Source organism: Xiphophorus couchianus, chromosome 23 (genome assembly GCF_001444195.1).
Source record: "Xiphophorus couchianus chromosome 23, X_couchianus-1.0, whole genome shotgun sequence".
Classification (NCBI taxonomy): Eukaryota; Metazoa; Chordata; class Actinopteri; order Cyprinodontiformes; family Poeciliidae; genus Xiphophorus; species Xiphophorus couchianus.
This window is the reverse complement of record NC_040250.1, coordinates 21269021-21292338: the sequence shown is the minus strand read 5'-3', so window position 1 is coordinate 21292338 and position 23318 is coordinate 21269021. Positions and strand designations below refer to the sequence as shown.

General features: G+C 37.7%; 1 long non-coding RNA gene across 1 annotated transcript; it reads left to right on the top strand.

The window, feature by feature from the left end:
* Nucleotides 1-14: 14 nt before the first annotated feature.
* Nucleotides 15-22843, top strand: LOC114138865 (uncharacterized). The gene is made up of 3 exons (XR_003594334.1): nucleotides 15-127; nucleotides 4921-5038; nucleotides 22198-22843. It is a non-coding gene; the product is annotated as an uncharacterized LOC114138865 (long non-coding RNA).
* Nucleotides 22844-23318: the final 475 nt, after the last annotated feature.

The window sequence follows — 23318 nt, the reverse complement described above, 5'->3', positions numbered from 1 at the left end:
TGAGTTGGGGGGAGGGAGGCCGCGGGGCGGTGACCGAGTTCCTGAACTTCCTGGCAGGGAAGGGAGCGCGACCACACGCCACAGCAGGCCCGAGGAACGTGGAGGTGTTCTGGGCGTGGCCCTCACCGTACGTAGCCATATATGGTTTAATTAGTGCTTACGTAAAACCGAGCGAGGACTAAGTCGAGCAGTTTAATCTGTTTACAAGAGAATTTAAAAGGGAGTTGAAATGTCAAATTAAATGACATTTCAATTTAACTGAAATGGGTGAGAGAGTGTGAGTTTTTTTTTTAGGCGCTGGAAATGTTCATAGTGTTCTATGGAATGTTGTCAGATTGTGTTGGGAAATCATTTCTTAGGAAAATGATTCATTCATTATCCCCATAATGACAGAAAAATCAAAACATTAAGAACCGTGAGAGCTTGAATAACGTTCTCCGTCTCTTATTATTATTATTACCACACGGAATATTCTGGAACTATGGCACTCATGATACATTTAACACTGGCGATACTAAATATATATTAAGGACTTTTTTTATGTGAAAGTCACGAACTAATTATCTGTCATGTACAGTTTAAAAGCACCAGCAGCTAGAAACATGACAACACACTGACCTTTGCTTTATCATATAGTTCTCAAAATAGAAGTGCGGAGGAGAGAATTCTGAGAACTCCCTGTACAAACTTCAATCTGGGAAGCCATACACATCTCCAGAACATTTTTACTGGGGGAAGAGGTGGGGCAATTGCCTCAGTAAACGGTCCAATCAATTTTTAACAGAAAATTGTGCTCTTTTAACAATGGGCCCAAAGATCCACTTTAAAGGGTTACAATAAAGTCTGACTGATTGGTAAAACCAGCCTTAGTGTTTATTTCTGATTCTCGGGAGTATGGTTACACAAAATGATCTAGCTGTACTGAGGGAGACTTGAAACTTGAATTTAGACCATAAATTCACCAAGAACACAGGCGACTGTGTTTTTTTTATGTGTGTGTGTAAAAGTATTTCCCTTTATCTATTTTCTGTGTGTTTTCTTGTTATAAATAACTAGATAAGAAAAGGACAAATTTGATTTGTCATTTTTGGAAAAAGCAAAATAACCAGCAAATTTAAGGACTTGGAGCAGTTGGAGCAGTTTTCAACATTTCATACTTTTATAGTTTTGGTAATTTCATGCCAAAGCTTTTAGGGCTCAGTTGATGGGAAGAGAAGTACAGAAAATTCCCTACACCATTATAACATCACTGTCAGACCAAACCATTAGTACAAGGGAGAACATCTTATGCTGCCATCACCTTTCTACTTGAAAGTTTGATGTGCTGTGAATCCAGAAATGGTATTCCACATACCTTGATTGCAAGGACTAGCTGATTGAGCCACTGTTTCTTTCTAGCCAGTTATTTCTTTTGACCGCTGAAATCAACAAGACATTTAGGAGTGATAATTCTAGATGAAAGTCCTATTGGATGAGGAGTTTCTGAAATACTCAAACTAGCATTTGGCTCCTACAACCCTTCCACATTCAGTATCATTTAAATCCCTGTTTTTTACCTAATCAAGGTGCTGGGTTTAAATTGATGTCTAGATGTCTAGAAAAATTGAAGTTGGTAACATATAACTAACTGTCTATTTGTTAAAGCTTGTATTGTGTAAATTTGTTAAAACTCTGTCAACAGTATGACACAGATAATCTGTGACATATTGAGCTAATCTGGCTTCTCCCAGTGCTTCCAGCGCTAATTAGAAACAACCAGTCAGAGCTAGGAGGCGGGTCTTAGTGCTGTCAATCACCCTCCGTGTGATTGACAGAGGGTGCTCTCCTTTCTCTTTCCTTCCACCCCTGCTCTCTGCTACACTGCAGCTACCAGAACCTGTTGGGAATGCTCAGGTTTGTTAGCATGGCAGATGTGCCTATCTCCAGCGGCCAACAGGCGAGAGGAGGGGTACACCATGGTCAGGTCGCCAGTCAAACACAGGGCAGGATGTCCCAGTTTACAGTGAAAGTATATTTTTAGACATGTTGGTAACATAAGCCTAGACATCATGAAAGAATATGACATTTGTAAACAAAGAAATTTTCAGTCGGCATGAATCGCTTTGTAAAGCAACTATCTTTGAAATTAATACAAACCATATGTGACAGTAATCTTTAAAAATATATTTCACACATGTTTCCCAACTGTTCCTTTGACAAGAAACTGTCTCTGACACAGTTGCTGAGTTAACCTTGCTTGGCCTTAGAATTTTACCAGAAGTATTTTTCAATCATCCCCTTTTGTGTGTTTGTTTGCGCTCTTTTAAGTCAGTCGGTTCAAGGGTTAGCGGTTTCAAACAACAACAACAACAGCCTCCAGAGACGGATCCTGCTGCACTGATGCTGCACAGGGTGAACATGTTAAGAAAACGCAGCAGTCTGTCACATTTTATTGGATTACTGAAACATCCTAGTATCCCACATAAGTGATCAGAAATGTCACCAATGGAACAAAAAAAGCTTAATAAAATAACGCTTTCACAGCTTCAAGGTCATGAAAACCCATTGAAGTCATGATCTGTAAGCAAGAAATACACTTTTATCTTGTTGTCCCGGCACTGACTGATAACATAGAGACGTGATAAAGATATTCAAGAGTCAAATATTTTTGGTTTGGGCCTAATGAAGTGTGACTGACATAAATAGATTATCTGGAGGGGCCAGAGGCCACTCTTTAAACTTCACTTTCCCCATTTAAACATGCTCACAGCTCTCACAAACACACCCAAGCATAACCCTCTGCTTTGCTGTTTTTGGCAAACTTTCCATTGACAAACTGCACTGTCTCTGCACCGTGACTTTTCACCTCTTATGCCTCTGAAGAGCAATTTTTGCCAACATTGTGGTTTCAACTGGGCCGATTATTGTCCTCAAGGTACATAAAGATTACAATGGAGCAGAGAGTAACACAGCACTGCTTGTCTTGCACCTCTCACTGTGTACTGCTGAAACAAATGATTAGTTTCACAGTATTTGGACTTGGGAAAATAAATACATAGCAGATAACAGAAACTTTGTCTTAAACTAGAGTATGTTGGGGTCAGATAGTATCTCTGTTATATAGACGACTTCAGGATGATGAGAAAGCCCGACTTATTAATTCACTATATAGTTTCTATGCTTTTAGAATGCTGTACTGGGAGATGGAGCAACATCATCAAAACTGTTTAGTGTGCAGGATTTATTTCTGCAAGGAACAGAGGAGACTGCTTTACACATGGCGCAACTAAGATTTGTTTATCCAATTAATACTCTGGAGAGAAGACGGATTAGGTGCCGTGTAATTGTGTGCTTGAATGATGAATGTTTGCCCAAGTAACAGCTTGCTGGGAGGGCAAGTTTGGGAGTCCTTGAACTTCATCTTTTTTGTACCTGTTGGGCCCGACAAATGATAAGAGCACAGCATGCTATAAATAATTCCACCTCATTATGAGGAGGTGCACATGTTTGTCACACGCTGAATATATAATTGAGTACATGCAAATATCTTGGTGTGTGTGGCACAAGAAAATTGAAAATAGAAACATAGATCGTCTCTGAATCTGCTTTGTTGGATTTACATATTTGTTTGAAATGTACAAGAATCACATTTATGATGACAGCAAAAATCGTAAGCTATAGATTCGCTTTACAATTCTATTCCGGATGCACGGTATCTTATCTAATGGTAGTCCTGGAACTGCTGCATACTGATAAGGGAAAATACTCACGATTAGCCACAGTTGAGCATCTTTCACAATTGCGTTGTCATCTATTGTTTCTACAGATGGGAGTTACTGTGTGTTATGGTTTCCTGTCAAAGCGGTTACTCATACTTTGACATTGACTGGATTGGAAGCTGCATCAGTGCAGGAAGATTTCGTTCCCTGACATAAGGAACACAGCGACTTTCAGTCTGCCCACATTCACCTGACTCATCCTGACAGCTGTCCATGGAGCTGCGTGATGTCGTCTCAGGCTTCCCCCTGCCTAAGAAGGACCTCGCAGCCTTGCGACCAGGATATGAGTCTGCTGAGTTATATTGGCATCACTCTTCCTTCCACAGCAGCGCCAATGTGGGGGAGACTAAAGGTAACAGCCTTGTGAGGCTAATAACAGTCTTTGATGGAGGCTATTCACTTTGACTTCCCTTCAGAGGTGAAAGAAAAGCTACATAATCGCAGTGAACAAAAAAAAGTTGCATGGCAGGACTTGTCAAAGTTGTTTATAGTGTCTTGTAAAAGTATTTTTCCACATTTTGCCACAATATAAGTACTAACTTTGTTCTATTATTTGGACCTTATATATTTTTGTGCATTTCTACAAGCTCATTAAAATATAGACTAAAAGCATGTTTTAGTCTACAGACTAAAATGTTGGCCTTGCTTTACTAAATGGCTCAAGCTCATTCAGACTGAATGGTGAGTTTCTGTGAAGACAAATCTTTACATCTTTCCACAGATTTCTCAATTACATTTCAATCTGGACTTTGGACCTATCTGACCATTCAGTTAAATACACTGACTGTATATAGGATCATTGCACTGCTAAAAATTAAACCTCTAGCACAATCTTGTGTATTTTGCAGCCACAAACAGTATTTATTCCTAGATTGACGTGTATTTAGCTCCATTGGGCAGCTTTAATTAACATTACTATTCCTACTGAAGAAAAGCATCCTTACAAAAAAAAATCCTTCTCAGTTGCACATTCCTTTCAGATTAAGGTATGCTTTTTTTGATAACTTCACAGTATTTTATGGTATAATTTTGTCTTTACTGTATAGCATATTATACTTAACTTTGTTTTTTTATATATATGTTTATATCTTTAACTTTGTGTGAACCTGTATGCCTTGATGTGTCACTTTGCTGCTGTTACACCAAACTTTTCTCACTGTAGGATAAAGGATGTTTCTATTCTACCCTGAATGTCCTTCGAGTTCCACCTGCCAGATCCGGTGATAAAGCCTGTCGTCTTTGCAGAACATCTTGTTGGCTTCAGAACAAAGATCAATTCAGTAAGGCTTTTAAGTGTGCCTGGACAACTAATGTACCTTGAATAGTGTATGATTTGATTATATAAGATGAGCTCCTTATCAAGTTGATATGAGTTGCATTAAGTTTCAATGTGGTCTAGAGGTCACAGATTAGTTGTACTACAAAAATCCCTCCTGAAGAAAACACGCTAATTTTCCTGGAAACAAACAAAGATGGTGTCCACTCTTTCTGTCTGACCTTTCCTTCCTTTTTATCATTTCACTTCCAATTCCAGATCTGTTCTCTCTTTCCCCAAGGAGACAAAAGTGTTTCTTTTTCTTCCTTTGTTTCTTTCTTCCCCCGCCCCCCACCTTTTTTTTACTGACTGAAATGCAATTAGCTGCAGACCACCAACCAGAGCGAAGCACTTGTCATTCACAATACATGGCACTATTCTAGAAACCTTGTATTTTTTTTCTTCCTTCCAAAAATGTCTTGGGAGCCTGTGCCCTAATTTCTAGCTTTCCAAGTGGGATTCAAGCTAAGGGGAAGGTGAAGACTGTGGAGGCAGCCACATAATGAAACATAATGCATTTCAAAGCTGTACTGAGTCACAATATCAGGCACCCTCTAAAGTGCCTGAATCAAACATATCTGAAAGCCTCAGTGTATTTCATGCTTTTGATTTACATAAACATATATGGTCCAACTGTTGCTAGTACAAAGATAAAAGATGGTAAAACAAGGAATGTAAAGGGAATCTGGGAAGACATGGGATTCTTACATGTCCTTGTTATATTTTAAACCATTTTTTTTTACAAATATAAATGGAGTATGTTTGAATGTAAGGAGAATACAGTAAGTCTATTTTTTTAGCTCGTTTTGAGCATTGCAATCCAAGAATGTAATCTGACATTGACAATGTAATCAGGAATGTAATCTATTTGCAACTGCTGTGTAAAAAATGGAAAAATGGAAAACATAGCAATAAAACACAAGACATTCGTTAGATTTTAATATAAATTAAATAAAAATACTGGCAAAGACATTGGATACAGTGAATTCTGCATCATTGCCTAAAGAAAAACAAAGTATAGTTTATGAAGTGCAGAGTAGAACCTTCAGTTGTTTGTAACTTTACAGTTTTGAAAACAACAATATATTTGTTTCTTTGCCATCATGCAAGAAAATACAAGCGAGAGACTCAGTTTAGACCCAGAAACTACCGTAGCTCCACTAATTATGATTCTTTTAAAAAGCTCACGTATAACCAAAAGCATGGAGACCTGTTTGAACAAAGGGTCCTACTATTGCCATGTAGTTTAACATTATTGTACCAAAAAAGAAACAACTATGAATTTGCAGAAACTGACACTAGTGTTGCAGAAATTAGACGTAGAGGCTTTCTCTAGCTCTGCTATTTGTGATCGTCTAAAATTCTAATAAAGTCGGCGGAAGTTGCAAAATGTGAGTGAGTTCAAAGGGTGGAAATGCCATGTTGCTGTGTTATAAAGATGTCATTGGCCAGTAAAATAATAACCTAGGTTTCCTGTGGCAAATGAGAAAATTGAATCTGTCACATCAACAGACAAAACTCTATAAAAAGTAGTGGAAATGACCTTTTAATATTAATGACATGGGGAGAAACGACATTATCAGGAGCTCACCGGGTCCATGTGATTCAAAGGAAATTAGCTAATGTGCCTGTGTGAGAAAAAAAAAAATCATGTTTTCATGCATTGATGTTAATAAATTCACATGGTTTGAATCACTCTTTAGTGAATGTAACAGCAGAAGTGTCATTCAGTCAACTCTTCCTACCACTTACCACACAGCTGATAATAAGTCAGCTGATGTCATGTTGAAATGTATTTCTTTTTTCTTGTCCTCAGCTCATGCAAGCAGAACTCATTCCTCCCAAAGGACTTTATTTTATCTTCTGGCCAGGTTTGTGAGAATATCGCAACGTGTACAGTAGAAATTACTTCATCTTAGGGAATATTAATGCCAATTAGCTGTGCTGATTAACAGAAATGTTCTTCAGGCGATAAAGTGGGTGAAAGAGGAAACATAGCAGGGCTTTCTCTGTGCGCTTGACCATGCCTTGTTTTTGCTGCGCTGCAAAAAGCACGGGTCACTGAAAGCATAAAATTTCTCACAAGTTGCAGGAAATACAGTGAGTGAAAGCAAAGCTTGGTTGCTGTGACGGTGATTTTTGGTGGACGGATGTCACCAGCAAAATCGTTCAGTTCTGGCTGCCGTCAGTCACTTTCTCCTCACACCTCACTGTGATCTCAGTGGAGGAAAAGCTGATGAGCATCTTCAGTCCAGTGTCCAGCATCCAGAAGCAATTTTAAAATAATGACTGACTCTGATGATGACCAAAAATCACACACGAAGCAACTGTCTCGATGCTGCTTGCCAGTTCCCAACATGGCAAATAGTTTGTGTTCCACCAAGAGTTCTTGCAAACCTGTAGAGATCCTGAGGAAGATCATCTGGATGCAAATGAATAATTACCCAAAAATCATCCGGTGCAAAAATCTTTACTTTCTCTGTCTCTGCAACATACCTACGAGTGAAAACAATCTGAGGAGGCGGCGGCGGCTCAGGTAAACACAGCGGAGATGATATGCCACAAACTACAGCTGCTCACTTTGAGGGGTACAGACTCTGGGAATCTGCTTGCTGATGACTCTGAGGAGTGAGATACAATGTTGAAATACTGCTGGGTGCAGACAGCAATAAAAACCCAGTCATTGCCAGGATCCACCGTGATAAACAATCACTGGGAATCTGTCAGCTGCACATCTTATCAATCACAAGGATGTGTCCACTTTAATGCACTGTCAAGAGAGCTTTATGGATTTTTATTTTGACACGTCAACATTGCCAATAACAAGGAATCCTGAGTGTATGTTCTGGGAAAATAAAAATAATGACATTTCATGTGGAGAGGAACTCTGCTTGTTCACATCCTGGACAGACTGATTAATATGGACATAAATGTAAGAATCATTCTTGATTTACAATCTGATGATAAAGAATAGATCCTGAGGTAAGTGCTTAGTCTAGCAGACTACTGGTCTATGTTCTGTGCTTAAAATGTTGCCCTGGATGAATTACACCTTGAAGTAAATTGCCCTTTATGCATCGGTGAACCTTAACATAATTACCACTTTCAGCTGGAGTGAGTAACACATTTTCCTTTCTTTCTTCAGTGCCACGCTCTGCTCACAGATGGAAAAAAGGTGTGTTTTTTTTTTTAATACAAAAGCTATATTTAGCCTTTTTGGCAAGAGGTTGGATAGTTGTAACAAAGCATTGGGTCAAAAATTGTGAACTTCCCTAAAAATTCTTAAGCAGGATGAAATAAGAATAGCTAATCGGGAATAGATGGATGAATGATTCCTTGCCATGATAAGATATAGCATTACAATGACCAACTTCCATAATATATACTTCACTGACATCACAAAAGATGTTACAATGCAGTATCAAAGTTGTGTAGTTATGGACAACTACTGCACTCGAGTAGGATGTTTTTAGTTTTTCTACGTGTTTTTATTCCAATTTTGTTCAGTGCTTTTTTCTGTGGAACCTCCCAACTCCACCACAACATGCACAGCATGACAGTGTATATTATTATAATAAGGGACTGTAAAGTATATGATGATGAAGCGCTGAATTATAAAACCAGTGAACAGAGTTTCTCCGAGACACCCACCTGTTTGACATGACAGATGTCCTTGAAATGTGGGTTTAATTTTTTTCTTACTTTTTGATTTAATTTTATTTTTTTTAATTTGTAGGAAGTGGTGGTTTTGCAGCATCCTAAGAATTTGTGTTTAGATGAAAATTTTGTTTTGGAGCACTCACATGGCATTTTTGTTTGGGAAATTCATATTCAGACATTTAATACAGACATTTGTAATTTTTGTAGCTGCTTTAAACTCCTTGAGCAATGCACAGATTTCTGGATATTTTTGCCAACAAAAATGCATGTTAATGAAATGAATGAATGAAATGAATCACAGAGATTGGAATGACCAGATGTAAAATGTTATAAATGCCCTTTTTTTAAAACTTGTGGAGTAACAAATTACAATTAACAGGCTTAATCTTTAGGGTCTGTAATTGATTTTTATTTTATATTGGTTGTAGTTTTTATTAGATTACCGGTACATTTCATTTTATTAGTTTTGTATCAAAAGAAAAAGCATGGCAGGTTATTTAAAGCAATTTTATTGTCAGCATTTTCAATATTTATCCATGTACATGTAAACTGTAGTTAAAGCTATTTTAAGTTGATAATAAAGACATTAATTAAAAAACCCATTGATGGTGATAAAATACTAAATCAGTTCATAGATTCTTTTATTAAAATGAAAGAATAACCGTGTTTACAGTAAGGTATAAAAGCACTACTTCATACTTGCTTTGACATTCTTTGGCAACCAGATACACAGACCAGCACATCAGCATTTCCCGTGTCTTACATTTTGGTGAGAAATGAGCTCCATGCTGCAGCGGGTCTCATAGCAGGTGGCTCGGACGTTATTCTTGCTCCTAAGGCTGTGTGAGAGGCAGAGCAAATATTTGAACATTCCTTAAGTAATAATAATTATACAATTCCTTATTTGAGCATTTAACCAAGTCATTTTTGGAGAATTTGAAGTTTAATCGCTGCAATCGGACAGGTAAAGTTGGGAATCAGAGCCACATAATGAGCTAAAATGTTACAGAAGTAAAAAAAAAAGAAAAAAAAAAGCTCTAGGCCAAATCAAAAAATTATAACCCACAAAAAATGTTAAAAAAACCCCCAACAACTGCACAAATCAATGTGAGAAATTTGCCACAGTATTCCCTGACTTTCTAATATCAGCATCTGCAACCAGTAATTGTTCAACCTTCGGTTTGAGGAATGGCTCAATAACACTAGTTAATATAAAAATAATTAGGGATTATCATCTTTGTCAGTTTAAAGGAAAGGGTCGGAAAGGAAGGTTGAAAAGTGCTGGAAGGGATTGAATCTCCAGTCGGTGGACTTTCAGCTAAGTTTTGGATTCTGGGGAAGCAGCATGGCTTTTGTGCTTTCCTGACTGGACCAGATTGTTACCTTCTTAGAAATGTTGGAATTATTAAATGGGCCAAGGGTTTTCCTGCTACCTGTGTTTTGTTGATCTCTATAAGACTTACAAAATATTCTTCCAAAGTATATTGATGAGTGTGCTGCAGAAGTAGGGGGTATATTTGGGGCTTCTTGATCATTGTATGTGAAGTGTATTATATTTATTGGCTCAAAGTTGAATTGTTTTCAGTGCAGGATGGATGGATTGCTTAGCTCCTGACAATTCGACAGTCCACAATTGTAAAGTTTGAACAAAGCCCAAATTTGATCAAATTTCTTGCATCTTTGAAGCATTTTTGTCTCCAGCTTAAACAATAATTTATGTTAGTGATAAACCTGCAGTAGGTTGTCCTGTTGAAAGAACAAAGAATTGTTGGAAAACATCACACTATATGAGGTTACACAACACTAACAGCTAATTCCCATTCTGCAGCTGTATGCTAATAACGTGGCAGCGAAGCCTAATCCCAGGGTTAAATTGCTCTTGAATATTACTCTGATATCTTTGAAGACAGAAGACAAGCAATAATAAAAGATGCTGTCACAGTGTACTGGGAAGGAGTTGTAGCTGCTCCATTTAACATACCAAGGTTATCTAGTGACAAGGCTTGGCAAAAAAAAGAAAAAGAAAAAAAGATGCCTGGGAGAAATACAATGAAGCTTGTCCAAAAAAGTGTAATCTCTGAAGTATAATGAAGTCATTAAGCATGAAGCATGAAGAGATGAGAATAACAAGTGTAATGCTTTGAATGACCCAGCTGCGTTTTTACAGAATCTGAAATGGAAAAAAAAAACGTGAGGTCGCTGGGGCAGAATAAAATGAGGATGGAAGATTTCAGAAAAACAAGCACTGATCAAAACATTCAAGAGTTTGTATGCAATCCTAAAATCTCAGTTATGTGGTCATTCGGTATTCCAGATCCAATATTATCCATTTGGTTGGCCCTGTTCTCTCAAAGGTGACCACACATTGCATCAATGCCTTGAAGATGTCTCCCCCCCCGCATCATAGTTGCAAAAGTCTTACTGTGGATAAACCCAGCAGTTCGGCATATGTCTTGGTCTGTTTCACTTACCATGTAAAACTAATTTAAGACGATGAAAGATAATTGATTGTAAAGCCGCATGTAACCTCTTTCATTTTTTATGGTTCATATTGGGAAATGGCAATATATCACAATCGAAGCAAAATATAATGAGTTAATTAATCTTTAAACACCTAGCCTAGGAGAAACCATCGTAGTCCCGGAGGGCCCGAGTCCTGCAAGTTTTGGATGTGTGGCAGACAACTTGTGTATCTTTAATGCAAATACATGTTAAAAAATTAATGATTAAATGATTAAATTCACTTTAAAAAAAATTCACATTTATCATTGAGTGAAAAAGAGATCTGACAATGAACTGAGAGAAACCAGAGTAGTATACACTAAAGTAAAGTAAAAATACTGATTTGTCTGTAATCAGCAAAATACTGATTATAGATGAATGACAGCAGTGAGACGTTGTAAACCAAGACAAATGAGCTTGTATAACAGCCACAAAGATAGAAACATTTTATTAAAACTCCAATTGCAATTACACCAACCAACACGCCAAAACACTGACAGAAGAACCTCAAAATCATGACAGGGGAACTGGATAAAATGCCACGTTATCATTGGAGATGTTGAAATAATGCTAACCACATTCTCCAGCAGCTGTTGCTGACTGGGCTGTGGTGGTTGAATAAAAGTCATGTTTGCAAGTCAGAGCATTTGGTTCTAAAAACAAGTTTGGTTGGTACAGACACTTAAAAACCATTACCTGATCATTCCCAGTGGGGATGGGAGAAATTTCTCTGTTGTTCCAAATTACAGAAAAATTTAATTAAATGGTATCTCGTTAAGTGTGCCTAATGATTGTCAAGGGGTATTATATGACAATTTGGTCCAGGAAATAAAGGTAAATCAATAAGAGGATGTCCCTATTTCATCTCATCAAAGCCCCAATCTGTTCTCACGGCTGTGACAACTTCAGGTATACTGGACTCTGAACGTTTAATATGTTAAAAATCTTGTTAGAGCACAGAGGCTTTCCCTGAACAAATTCTATTTGATAATATAATAGGAGAGCTCAGAGACCTTCTTTGACGGTACTTAGCATTTCACTTTTAATTCATTAAGAGAAACAGGACTCACAGAGGAGGGGATCTTTATTCTTTTTGGGAATAAGTGGGACTGTGCCTTGCCCAGCTATCAGTTTGTTTTATGTTTTCAACTAAGAAAGTAATATGACTTCTTTTCTTTACAGATGGCCAAACAATGACAATGAAATAAGTTATTTTAAATTATGAACAGTTTGTGCAGGGCAATCCTGTGAAGGCCAAAAATTGCTTTTTGAAACATACAAGCAGAACTTAAATTGAACGGTGTGGATAAAAACTCTCTCATGTGGTATAATTTTCAGTCAAAGCACAGAAATTCAGAATCAGTAGAAGCTGCTTTTTACAAATTGTCCTGACTCGATGTGATTGAGTTTGAGCTCTTTTGCAAAGACGAATGGGCAAACACTTCAGTCTCTGTATGTGTGATACTATGAGTGATAGTGATGCAGTCAGCCATGATGCAAATCTCCAAATTAGTGTTGTTCTTGTGTATTTTTATGTAAATGTATAATAACAGTATGTTGAATTGCTAAAAGTCTGTCAGATCATTCTGTTTATCAATGGCACTGAGGCATAAATTCTCAATTTAAATTTGTTGGTAGCATATTATGTGGTGTATTTCAGAAAACACATTGATAATACAACCAATATTTTTCAAATTCCTATTTAAAAAGATAACCAGCGTTAATGGTGGCAACAGTAATACAAGTGTGTGTGGGTGTGCATGAGCTAGCAATATGACTCATCACATTTTTCATAAAATACACCGCAACCCTCAGCAGCTGTAAGTCTGTGGAGGAAGGCAAGTTAATCATTTAATGACGAGAGTCCCCGAGTCATCCATTTATGTCAGTAATGTTCCTCCTCACTTTCTAAACTTTAAGAAAAATGAATCAAATCTTTTTGCATTAAAAGGACAATTTATGTTCATGTAAGTAGATTAGTTTGGAGAAAAATCCAGCATCCTCTCTGAGTTCTTCTTTCCTTAATTGTTAACTTAACAAGATCAATTTAGATCTTTGTTGTCCAAATTATTAGTATTTGTGTACTTCAGCTCTTCAAGTTTAGCACATGCACAAATTTAAAAGCAGAACTTGACCTTTCTGTCGCCTAGAATATGGTTGTCCTTATTGTGCAAGGTTGGTTGGTGTGGTTGGTTCTCACACACGTTGATGATCATGGAAACTGACATCACATCTCTGAAGCTAGTTTTGTGACAATTTGCAAAAAGTCCCTCGTGAAATTTGCCATGCAGAAAATATACAGTACATTCTCACACCCAAGAGTTTGTAAGTGGGAAGAAAAGTTAATGACAAAGCTTGTGGATTATTTTTTTAATTTTCCATTTTTTATGGAACATGTCAATGTTGTTGCGCAACACCCCCCCCCTCCTTTCTGTCTCTACTCTCTCACTCTCGTACTTCCTCTTCTGAGAGGGGAGATGTGCTACCAGCTCTCCGTCTAACGGGTCCGTTGAGTTTCCTAAATCTGCTGGGATTTACCCTGTCCAGAACTGAAGTAAACTCTGTTTAAGCTGGTTTCGAGAAACGATTCGCCTGGTTATCTGACGGCCTACATCCAGGTGTCCCACCCTTCTTCCCCCTGTGAATTAGCCAGACTGAGCAGCCTACAGCCAACTAGTTTCACAGAGCACACCTGTTAACGGTCGCTCGTTCTCTATTTTACAACTTGCATTTGTTATTGAACCAGGTAGGTTTTAGTAACTCGGGCGAGTCCCAAGGATGATGTTTTAAATATGGGCTACCAGCAACCTAAAAACATTTTCCACTTTTTCCTCTCCAGAATCAAACATCACAGCTATTTTACAACCATCAAAGAACTTTAAGGTGACTCATTAACTGAATGTCCACAACATCTTTTAGATTTTCTTTATGCTAAATATTTTATTAGTAAGGCATTTTTGCAAGGGTCAGTACAGCTTAATTCAGTAGCAGAAATAATCAAATAAGTAAAATCAATCATCTAGTCTATCTTTCCCTACTGCTGATACTGAGTACTAAAAAAGGAACCTTAGAGCGAGACGGACGGAGTTTGGCGCCTCGAACCCCAGACCTGGCACGACGACGAAGAAGGTGTGGCAGCAGGAGGAAGATGTTGATCGGCGAAGGCCAGGATCTCCGCAGGTCCGATGAGCTTCTTCTCCGCATGGATGCTGAGGTCACACAGGACTTGGTGCTGGCAGGAAAAAAGGCACCAGTTCTTCTTCCTTGTCTTTGTCTTCATCTTTGTCTTTGGGGTCAGAACCCAGCCGATGAGAGAAGTGCGATTCGAAGCCACAGATTGTGGGCCAGACGGGTTGGTCTCCATGTGCAGGACAGTCTCCGGCTCCGTGGCCCCGGCTCTTCTTCAGCTGCAGAGTTCTTTGTCCATCTCGATCTTGGCTCGAAGCTGCCCGGAGGATCCAACGAACGGTTCCTCTTTTGCACCCACCTTATATAGGGTTCATCTGTCTGCTTAGACAGATGATCTCATATCCGTCACTGTCTTAAGAGACATCATGTCATGATGTCTGTGCCAATGTCTCAGGGCTGCTCAACCTCCTGTTTCCATATAAGGTGCTGTTCATCTCTGCTCTCCTGTTAGTTCCCCTTTTTCCCTTCCTGTCACCTTTCACCTACCATCTACCTCCAACATATCAGTGATGTTTAATTGCAGTTTTACAACCTTTTACACCATTTCAAGTTCAATGTCAAAATCACATTTATATCACATTTATTTTCTTTAGCTTCTCTGATTTAGCATTCATTTATAATTTTATAACCATAACTTATTAATTATTCTTATTATAATCTTAATGTGAGTTATTACAGATGTTTTCTGAAAAGAAACCAAGAATAATCTATTATTCTAATTATTTGATACCAAAGTTACATTTGCTTGTTTTTCTTATAAGTGTTCTCACAAATATAAGTGTAAGTATTATTACAAGTAAATCAATATTAATATAAGTATTTTACTTTGAATCTTATCAAATTACTCAAAACGTTTAGATTTAATTTTTTAAAACTTTCATGCTTTAAAATAGTCTCAGCTATTTTTATAAATCTGCAGGCTGGAAACTTCCTCTTTTTCCAGGAAACCTGCTTTTCCTGTTTAATGACTCTCTCTGACTGACTATGATTTCTTATGATTAGATAGAAAAAAGTAGAATTAAAGCAAAGTTTGCATGAGACAAAAACAACACACACAACTAGATTTATTTTATTGACACTTAAGTCTACTGTTGGGCCTTGATGTCACTTGAGTGATTCATTTTAAAGATAACTTTATTTATTATTACTGTTAAACTAAAATCTCCAGCATGGGGAAGTGGGATGAGCTCGGATTTTCTTGACAAACCACATGATCTTGAAGATTTGAACAACTACTGTGGATTTTGTACCAGAATTGGTTAAAATTGCTCTCTACTATTTTACTTTGCAATATATTAACTAATTAATATAAATCAGATGTATATTGTAGCAGATTTAAAAAACAAATTAAAATTGAATTTCTGTTTACATTGTCAGTCAAGAAACTTGATTAAACTAGCTCTCTGTCAAATTTTGTCTCCCATGGTTATCAATGGGTTAATCAAAAATATGTTTCATTTCTATCTTAAGCCTACAATGAAACAATTGCAGGTAAGAATATGCTGACTTGAAATCCAGATCCAGAGTCTTTCTGTATGGAGTTTTTACTTTACCCCAGTGTTTTTGTGGTTCTATAAAATAAATTCAATTTTACCTTAATTTTTCTCTGTACGTTGATCCTAGCATGTAGGGGAAAAGAAGTAGAGACAGGGATGATGCAAGGTTGTCAGCACATGCTGCCTTTTGACGATTGTAAAGATATCCTAGATGAACCCTAATGACTGCTGGACTACAAGTCAGTCACATCTGGTGTACTGCAGGGCTCTATCACTAGCACCAGTATATGTTTTATCATCTGTCTTCTTCCAGTTGGTGAGATATTCCACAGGTAAATGTTTCAACCAAAAAAATCTTTATTCTTGTTCCCATCTGTTTCTAGCAAGAGTTCAACTCCAATACTTAATTGAAACTTAACAGCAACAAAAGATGTGACATTTTATTAACACTTGAAACACTTCATGTTTTTTTAAAATTAGCATTGACCACTCAATAGTTTGTCTTTCCCCTGTGGCTAAGAAGCTGGGTGTCTTTCTTGACAGCACCCTATAATTTCAAATCACATAAGCATCACAGAACAGGTAAAAATTTTTCAATCTTCAACACTCATTGCTTATCCCAAATAACGCTGTTCTGGTCTATGCCCGGGAGATATCACATCCAAACTTTTGACATTCTCTTCTTTTTGGTCCCCTGTACAAACCTATTCATAAACCTCAGTAGGTTCAGAACTCTGCCAAACATATTATTAGCAGAACTCCTCCATTAATCATATTACTTCTGTTGTTCAACAGCTTCATGGCCTATCGGCTAAATTTTGTAGTGATTGCAAAACTCTGCTTCTAGCTATTAAGCCCATTAATCAAATCACTCCTCGGTATCTTTCTGATCTCTTGCACATCAACACTACCGACCGCACACTGAGGTCTTTATTTTCCATTCATCTTCCTGTTGCTGTTTACAAACTGGTTATCATAGAGACATACTGTAGCTTTCAGCCACCCTGCCCTCTGTGCCTAAAATAACCTTATTGGTTAATAACCTTATCTCTGAAACTCTTTTCACCTTTAAATCTCAGCTGAAGATATTAATGGTGAAAATGTCATTCTTGCTAAAATGTTATCTTCTCATTTTATATTTTAAGTACTGTATTATTTGCTTTCACACTGGCTTTCATATTATGTTGTTTTGAAAGTCACCTATGAATTAAATACACTCTTCTAATCATACAGTTGATCTTTTACACATTCATCACAGTCTGAGACTATTTGGCAAGCTGTCATAAATTGCAGTTTATTTATTATTATTTGTTTTAGTCAGTGCTTCTTTTTGATGATTACTCACCTCTGATTATGGCAGTATGCTTCCTCATGACCGTGCAAAAGCAAACACTGAAAATGACTCAATACTAAATGTTCATTCACATAAATTTTTCATGTTTGTATGCATGCAGAGAAAAACAGTTGTGAGACACAAGTTGGAGATGCTGAACAAATTTCAAATGCGACAACAAATTTGTGAAACACATACAAGATTTATATAAATGCTAAAATTTGCCTGTTTTGAGTTTTTGTACTTCATTTCATTACAGACAAATGCACCAAACTTGAAGGATATAGATGGGCTTTGGGTTGGGCAACGTCAAAGTAGACAGAAGGTTGAACAGTTCTTGTCATAGGTGCTACATAATACTGAGTCATTTCCATGCAAACCAGGCACCATCTTCAAGAGTTTGGTTTCATGTAAAACATTTTTAAAATTATAAACTAAAAAAAAAATCAGACGCGTATGCAAAGTTGCAAATTGTCCAGTGATTATCTTCTGCAATATGGGTCAAACGTCACACTTTTTTACAAAATACTAGACACTCATATACCTTTAGCACTGAAACTGATCATAATGTTACTTCTTTGCAATATCAAGGTAAAAACTTTCAAATTAACAGACCTTCAACACGGCCGAATAAACAAAGCATCCAGGAGTGCACACACTAAGGTGAATAACTAGGGACACACTAAACAGGCTAACAAACACTTTAAAAAGACAACTGAAAATATTTGACACACTGTGGTAAAGAAACGTGTCATTTTGCCTTTTTGCTGAAGCTCAACAGTTTCAACAACTGCAACTTACTGTTCTACACCATCCACCACCTTCCCTCGCAAACCCCCATTAAAGGAGTTCTTCTCAGCATGGCGGTGAAAGGTGTATGATATCTGGCTGTATATCCAGATGCTGTTCATCCAGGCAATGCCTGTGAACAAATTGATGTGACATCAATACAGGGATGGATTTGTCACTCAGAGTGTTCTTCCCACGTTGCCTTGCTAATGGCAACATAGCCTGTGATGTTGACGAGGCCCTGCAGCTTGACCCAGCCAGGCAGAGAAATGCAGATTTCTCTGCCTGGCTTGTGTGTTTAGTGTGATTGTTTTTGTTTTCTGGCCTCGGATAATTACAAAAAACTCACATAAAGAGAAATGCATTGCTCTATTGGTCTCCACAACTGATGTCATGAAGTCTAAATGAATGTATTTTTACCCGTTTGCTTTGAAAATGCTACAAGGGATGTTGAACTGAATCCATCATAATCAAATCACATCATGAATGTGTTGCATGTTTTGATAAGAAAATAAGGTTTTTGTAAGAAATTGTTTAGCTTTCACTGAAGTGTTTCATTTTGCAAATAATGTGAGGTGTTGTTGTTGCTAATCGAGGGAAGCTTAGCCTTGTTATTGAAATTGTGCTTAAGCAATTGAAAAAAGAAATCTGTAAAGGATATGCCTTCTGTGTCATACTCCTTTCTATTTTTTCATATTGCAGCTGTCTTGTTGGGGCCATGTTTCCTGTCAATCAGCCAGGAGCAACGGCTCATTGAGGTCTGCATACACTCTCCTTTTGTTTAGTTTTTTTTTTTTCGTGTGTCCTGCCTTGGCACTTCAGGCATACCCTATGGAGATGGCTGATTGTGGTATTCTAATTGTGATTGACTTTATTAAATCAAGACTACATTGGTCATCAAAGCAGACACGCTATGTTGACGTAATAGAAACCTGCATCCTGTATGACCTTCAACCATTTGCATTATCTGTGTATGTGTGTGTGGCCTGGTATACATTGTAAGGACCATTTTAGTAACATATACTTGTGACAAACTTGCTATTGTGGGGCCTAAAGCCTGGCCTCTATAAGAAGAAGTGTTGTTTTGACGTTAGGAGTTACATTTAGGACTAAGATATGAATTGACTTTACGTTAGGTTTACGGTTAGGTATATACTGGTAATAGTTAAGTTAATGGTAAGAGTCAGGGTTAGGCTATACAAATTAATTTAAAAAAATGAATGGAAGTCAATGCAAAGTCCTTGTGAAGATAGAAAGGAAGCGAGTATGTGTGTGTGTGTGTTTGCGTGTGAGTGTTGAGTGAGAATTTATTACATGGAGGTGCAAAGTTGTCAGAAAGGTGAGAAGAATAGAAAGTCTTCAAATCTCAGCGTGGTACAGCAGGAAAGGACACTGCTCCTGAAGGCCTCTGCAGGCCCATTTAGACAGACAAAAAGCACTACCTCAGAGCATCCATACTCCATATATAGAGGTAGGTCATCAGCTCAGCAAAGGATCAATAGTTCCCCAGGCAAACAAACACCGGGCTTTCCCTAGTCCAAAACCCTCAAACTCAGCCCCACTGCTATATCCCACAGTGCAGGCCAAGCCCATAAAGCCTCTAACAGCAAGACTCACCCAGCACCAAGCAGGGAATATCCCTCCAGATCTCCTAACCAGCCACAGTTTCACAGTTTCAAGGATTCAAGAAAGGGAGAGTACACTGCTATCCTGCCTGGGGTGTTAGTCAGTGAGGTCAAGAGAGAGGGATTCCAATTAGAGCCCAACTTATTCCCAGGCAGAGACACCTTGGACCAGCCAGGACTGCAGGAACCAGAAGGTCTCTGCAAGTGCCACCAGCCTCCTAACCCTCACATATTTTTCAACCCCAGCAAGAGCACTCAGGATGTAGGAGTTTGTCCAGTTGTGACTTTGCGTCATTAGGCCTTGCCTGATGGTAGTGGTCAGAGGGTCTAGTGATGGTATGACTGCAATGTAGCTTATCACCATCATTGCATGAATTGAAAAATGCCTGAATGTAGTGTAAAGCGCTTTGGGGACTAGAGAAAGTACTTAACAAGCACATGTACAAAAATACATCCTCCATGCCAGAGGGGAATGTTAACCCCTCTGGCATGGAGGGGTTAGATGATAACCCCTCCATGCCAGACTCATGGCCAACAAGCATTCTCTTTTAACTGCAGTGTACTCAATTTGCATTTTTTTTCTGTTTTATAAATGCAAAATACAAGGTGATTTCATATTTTTCTGAAAAAGATTTTCCATAGTCAATAAAAATGTCCCTGAATACTTTCCAGGTATGTTTGCAAAAGCCAACTTGTTTAGCATTTAAACAAACCATTTTGTGTCACATCTGTATTAAACATTTACACAAACCATTTTGTGTCACATCTGTATTAAACTACAGAGTAAAACAAATAACCAAATATCCTCAGAGAGTACAGAAGGGATTTCATATTTTTGCCTGGAGCTGTGGCAGAAGTTGTCAGATCTCAGTGATGTGGTCATCTCAAAGTAAGTGGGAAAGAGGCTGGAACAAAACTACAGTGATTGCACACACTTGCACACAAGTTTGTTTTTTCTTTTTTTACTATTACACTTTATTGAGGACTCTGCCTTTGGGCTCAATGTGATTCTCCAGTGAAATCACATTATTTTATTACACACTATATTGAATCCATATTGTAATTGTTTTGAGACAATTAGAACATTCCTGGAGATTTTACTGCACAGTACAAACTTGTCCTGTTGAATCCATAACAGAGACTAACATGGACATCCTAAAGTGAGATGTACCACCATATTAATCAAAACCTGTTTTAGCAATACACTCCTATGTATAAGATTGCTATCAGTCAAATCCAGCAGATAGCAGACCTTCCTCTCATTACACTCCTTTTCTTTTGGATGAGCCTTTCTGTGGAGATTGACTTTACAGGCAAGTTGGAAATGTTGTTTGCTTTTGCTGTAATGGGGTCAGAGATGGGATTACTCAGTTAGCACAAGTGCCTTGGTGCCCTGTTGTTAGCACTAGGTCGGGTTGGTGCAAAATGGGATTGATCTGGCCTTTTCTTCTCCCCTGTTTGGTTTGTTTCTGTTGATTAGAATTTGAGCTACACGTGTCTGATGGGGTAAACAATAGTGAGGCATTGCGCTTAATACACCTGCTCATTTTGTGTGGTTGACTAAACACTCATCATGCGTTAATCATCCTGTGGCTTGATTAGCATGGCCAGTGTTAGGCAGGAAACAAGCCATGATTGATAGAGCACACGGCAATGATTAAACAAACTATCATGCCAGTTAATCAGACACACACTTCAGAGTTTTGCATATTGTATGTCCCAGTTCTACACCGAACCAGAAAATACATGAAACAAATCAAAGTGGTAAGCTTTGGAGCTTAAGAAATATTTCCCACAGGCTTACATTCTTTTTTTTTTCTATGATCTTACTTTCTGCACTGAACTGAAATGCAAATTTTTTGAAAGTCCGGACAGAATTGCTGAGCAGCACAGAAGCAGAACTATAATACAGACCTTTCTGCTGAAAAGTGTATCTACTTTAGCAATGCTTTCAAAAAATGAAAGAAAAAGAAGAAAACCTATTCATTCTAGTTGGGTGGTGTAAATTATATTAAAGGCAGTGTTATTATCACATTTTCACAGAGTGTAACCCAGCACACAGTAACACACATGATAACGTAACATTCTGTTGATGTAGCATCGCTTTATGCTTCACTAGTAATGTTATTGAAAGTTATGTCACATTTTTAGCCTAATGCCACTTTGTCACCTTGTGTAAGTTTTTGTTTCTATTACACGTCATACTTTGCTGTCACTTTGTTGTGCTGCAAATGTAACTCCACCTTATGTTGCATTATGTAATGCTGTGCAACTTTGTGCTCCTGTATAAATATCGCTATATTTACATTAATTAAACATAAGATACATCACATTATGTTATTTCACTTTATGTTGCTCTACTTAACCTTGTGCCACTTTCTTAGATTATATAAGACATTAGCTTATATTGCATTCTGTTTTGCTGCTGTATTTTACATTACTTAAAAATTTGCTACTTTATTTTGCATTATGCACTCTGTGATGGATGATGACTTGTCCAGGATGTACCCTGCCTCTCGTCCAATGACAGGTGGAGATAGACGTGAGCCTCTATGACCCTGCAAGGACTACTGCAGGGGTGTGCAACCTGCGGCTCCAGAGCTGCATGTGGCTGTGTGGACCGTCTTCAATGACACAGCCCAGAAGAAAATGTATTCAAATGATTTTTAAACATTTTTTTATGAATGACCAACTTCCTAGAAGAAATGTATCAAGACAACGTAACATTTGTGGCTCTAAATGAGTTTATTATCCAGACTGAGGTCAAGAATAGCTCTCTGTGTTGTAGATGTTTCCAGACCTCTGGACTAGTGGGTTTAGACAATGGAGAGATGTTTGGCCACAAGGACCTGCAGAAGACCCAGCTAGGCAGAAAGATGTGGATCATGTTTAGTGTGATCTTTTTTCTTTTCTGAACATGGGTCATTACACAAAACAGTAACATGAGAACAAATAAATAGTCCGATTGGTCTGCATAACCAGTATCATATCATGTTTTTGTACACTTTCTCAAAGCAAATGCTACAAATGTTTTAAGATAAGCACATGACAATCCTTTGCTGTTTGCTACATTATTAAATGTTATTGCACGTTATGTTAGATTAAGTAACATTAAATCACTTAATGTTTCACAACATTTAATTAAGCAATGTTGTGTTTTGGTAATCTGTGGTATGGTATCCCTGCTTCATGTTATACTTCTTATATGATGGTGTGCTAAGCTATCCTTATACTACACTATAGTCTGCTCTTGTTATGATTTATTTATCATTATGCTAAGCTTTAATTTGCTCATTTTATACATGTAGCATTCTGTTACATTCTGTAGTGCTGCATTATTTTACTGTGTAACTGTTACATTACACACCTACTGTGCCTTGTTGCGTCATGAAATCTCTCTATAACTCATTTTAAGCTAGTTTGAATTTATGATGCAGGTTCGAATTAATTGGCATAAACAAATATTTTTGACGGTCAGTCATCGATTATGATTTATGCAGATTTAAATGAACATTGCAGTTGTTGATTTATGGTATATATGGCCCTGCCCTAGAAAATACAGCTACAGTTATTGAGCATTGTTAAGCTGCACCATGCATACAGAAACAGGCGATGGAGGCACAAACGTAAACACACAAATAAGTGGCACAT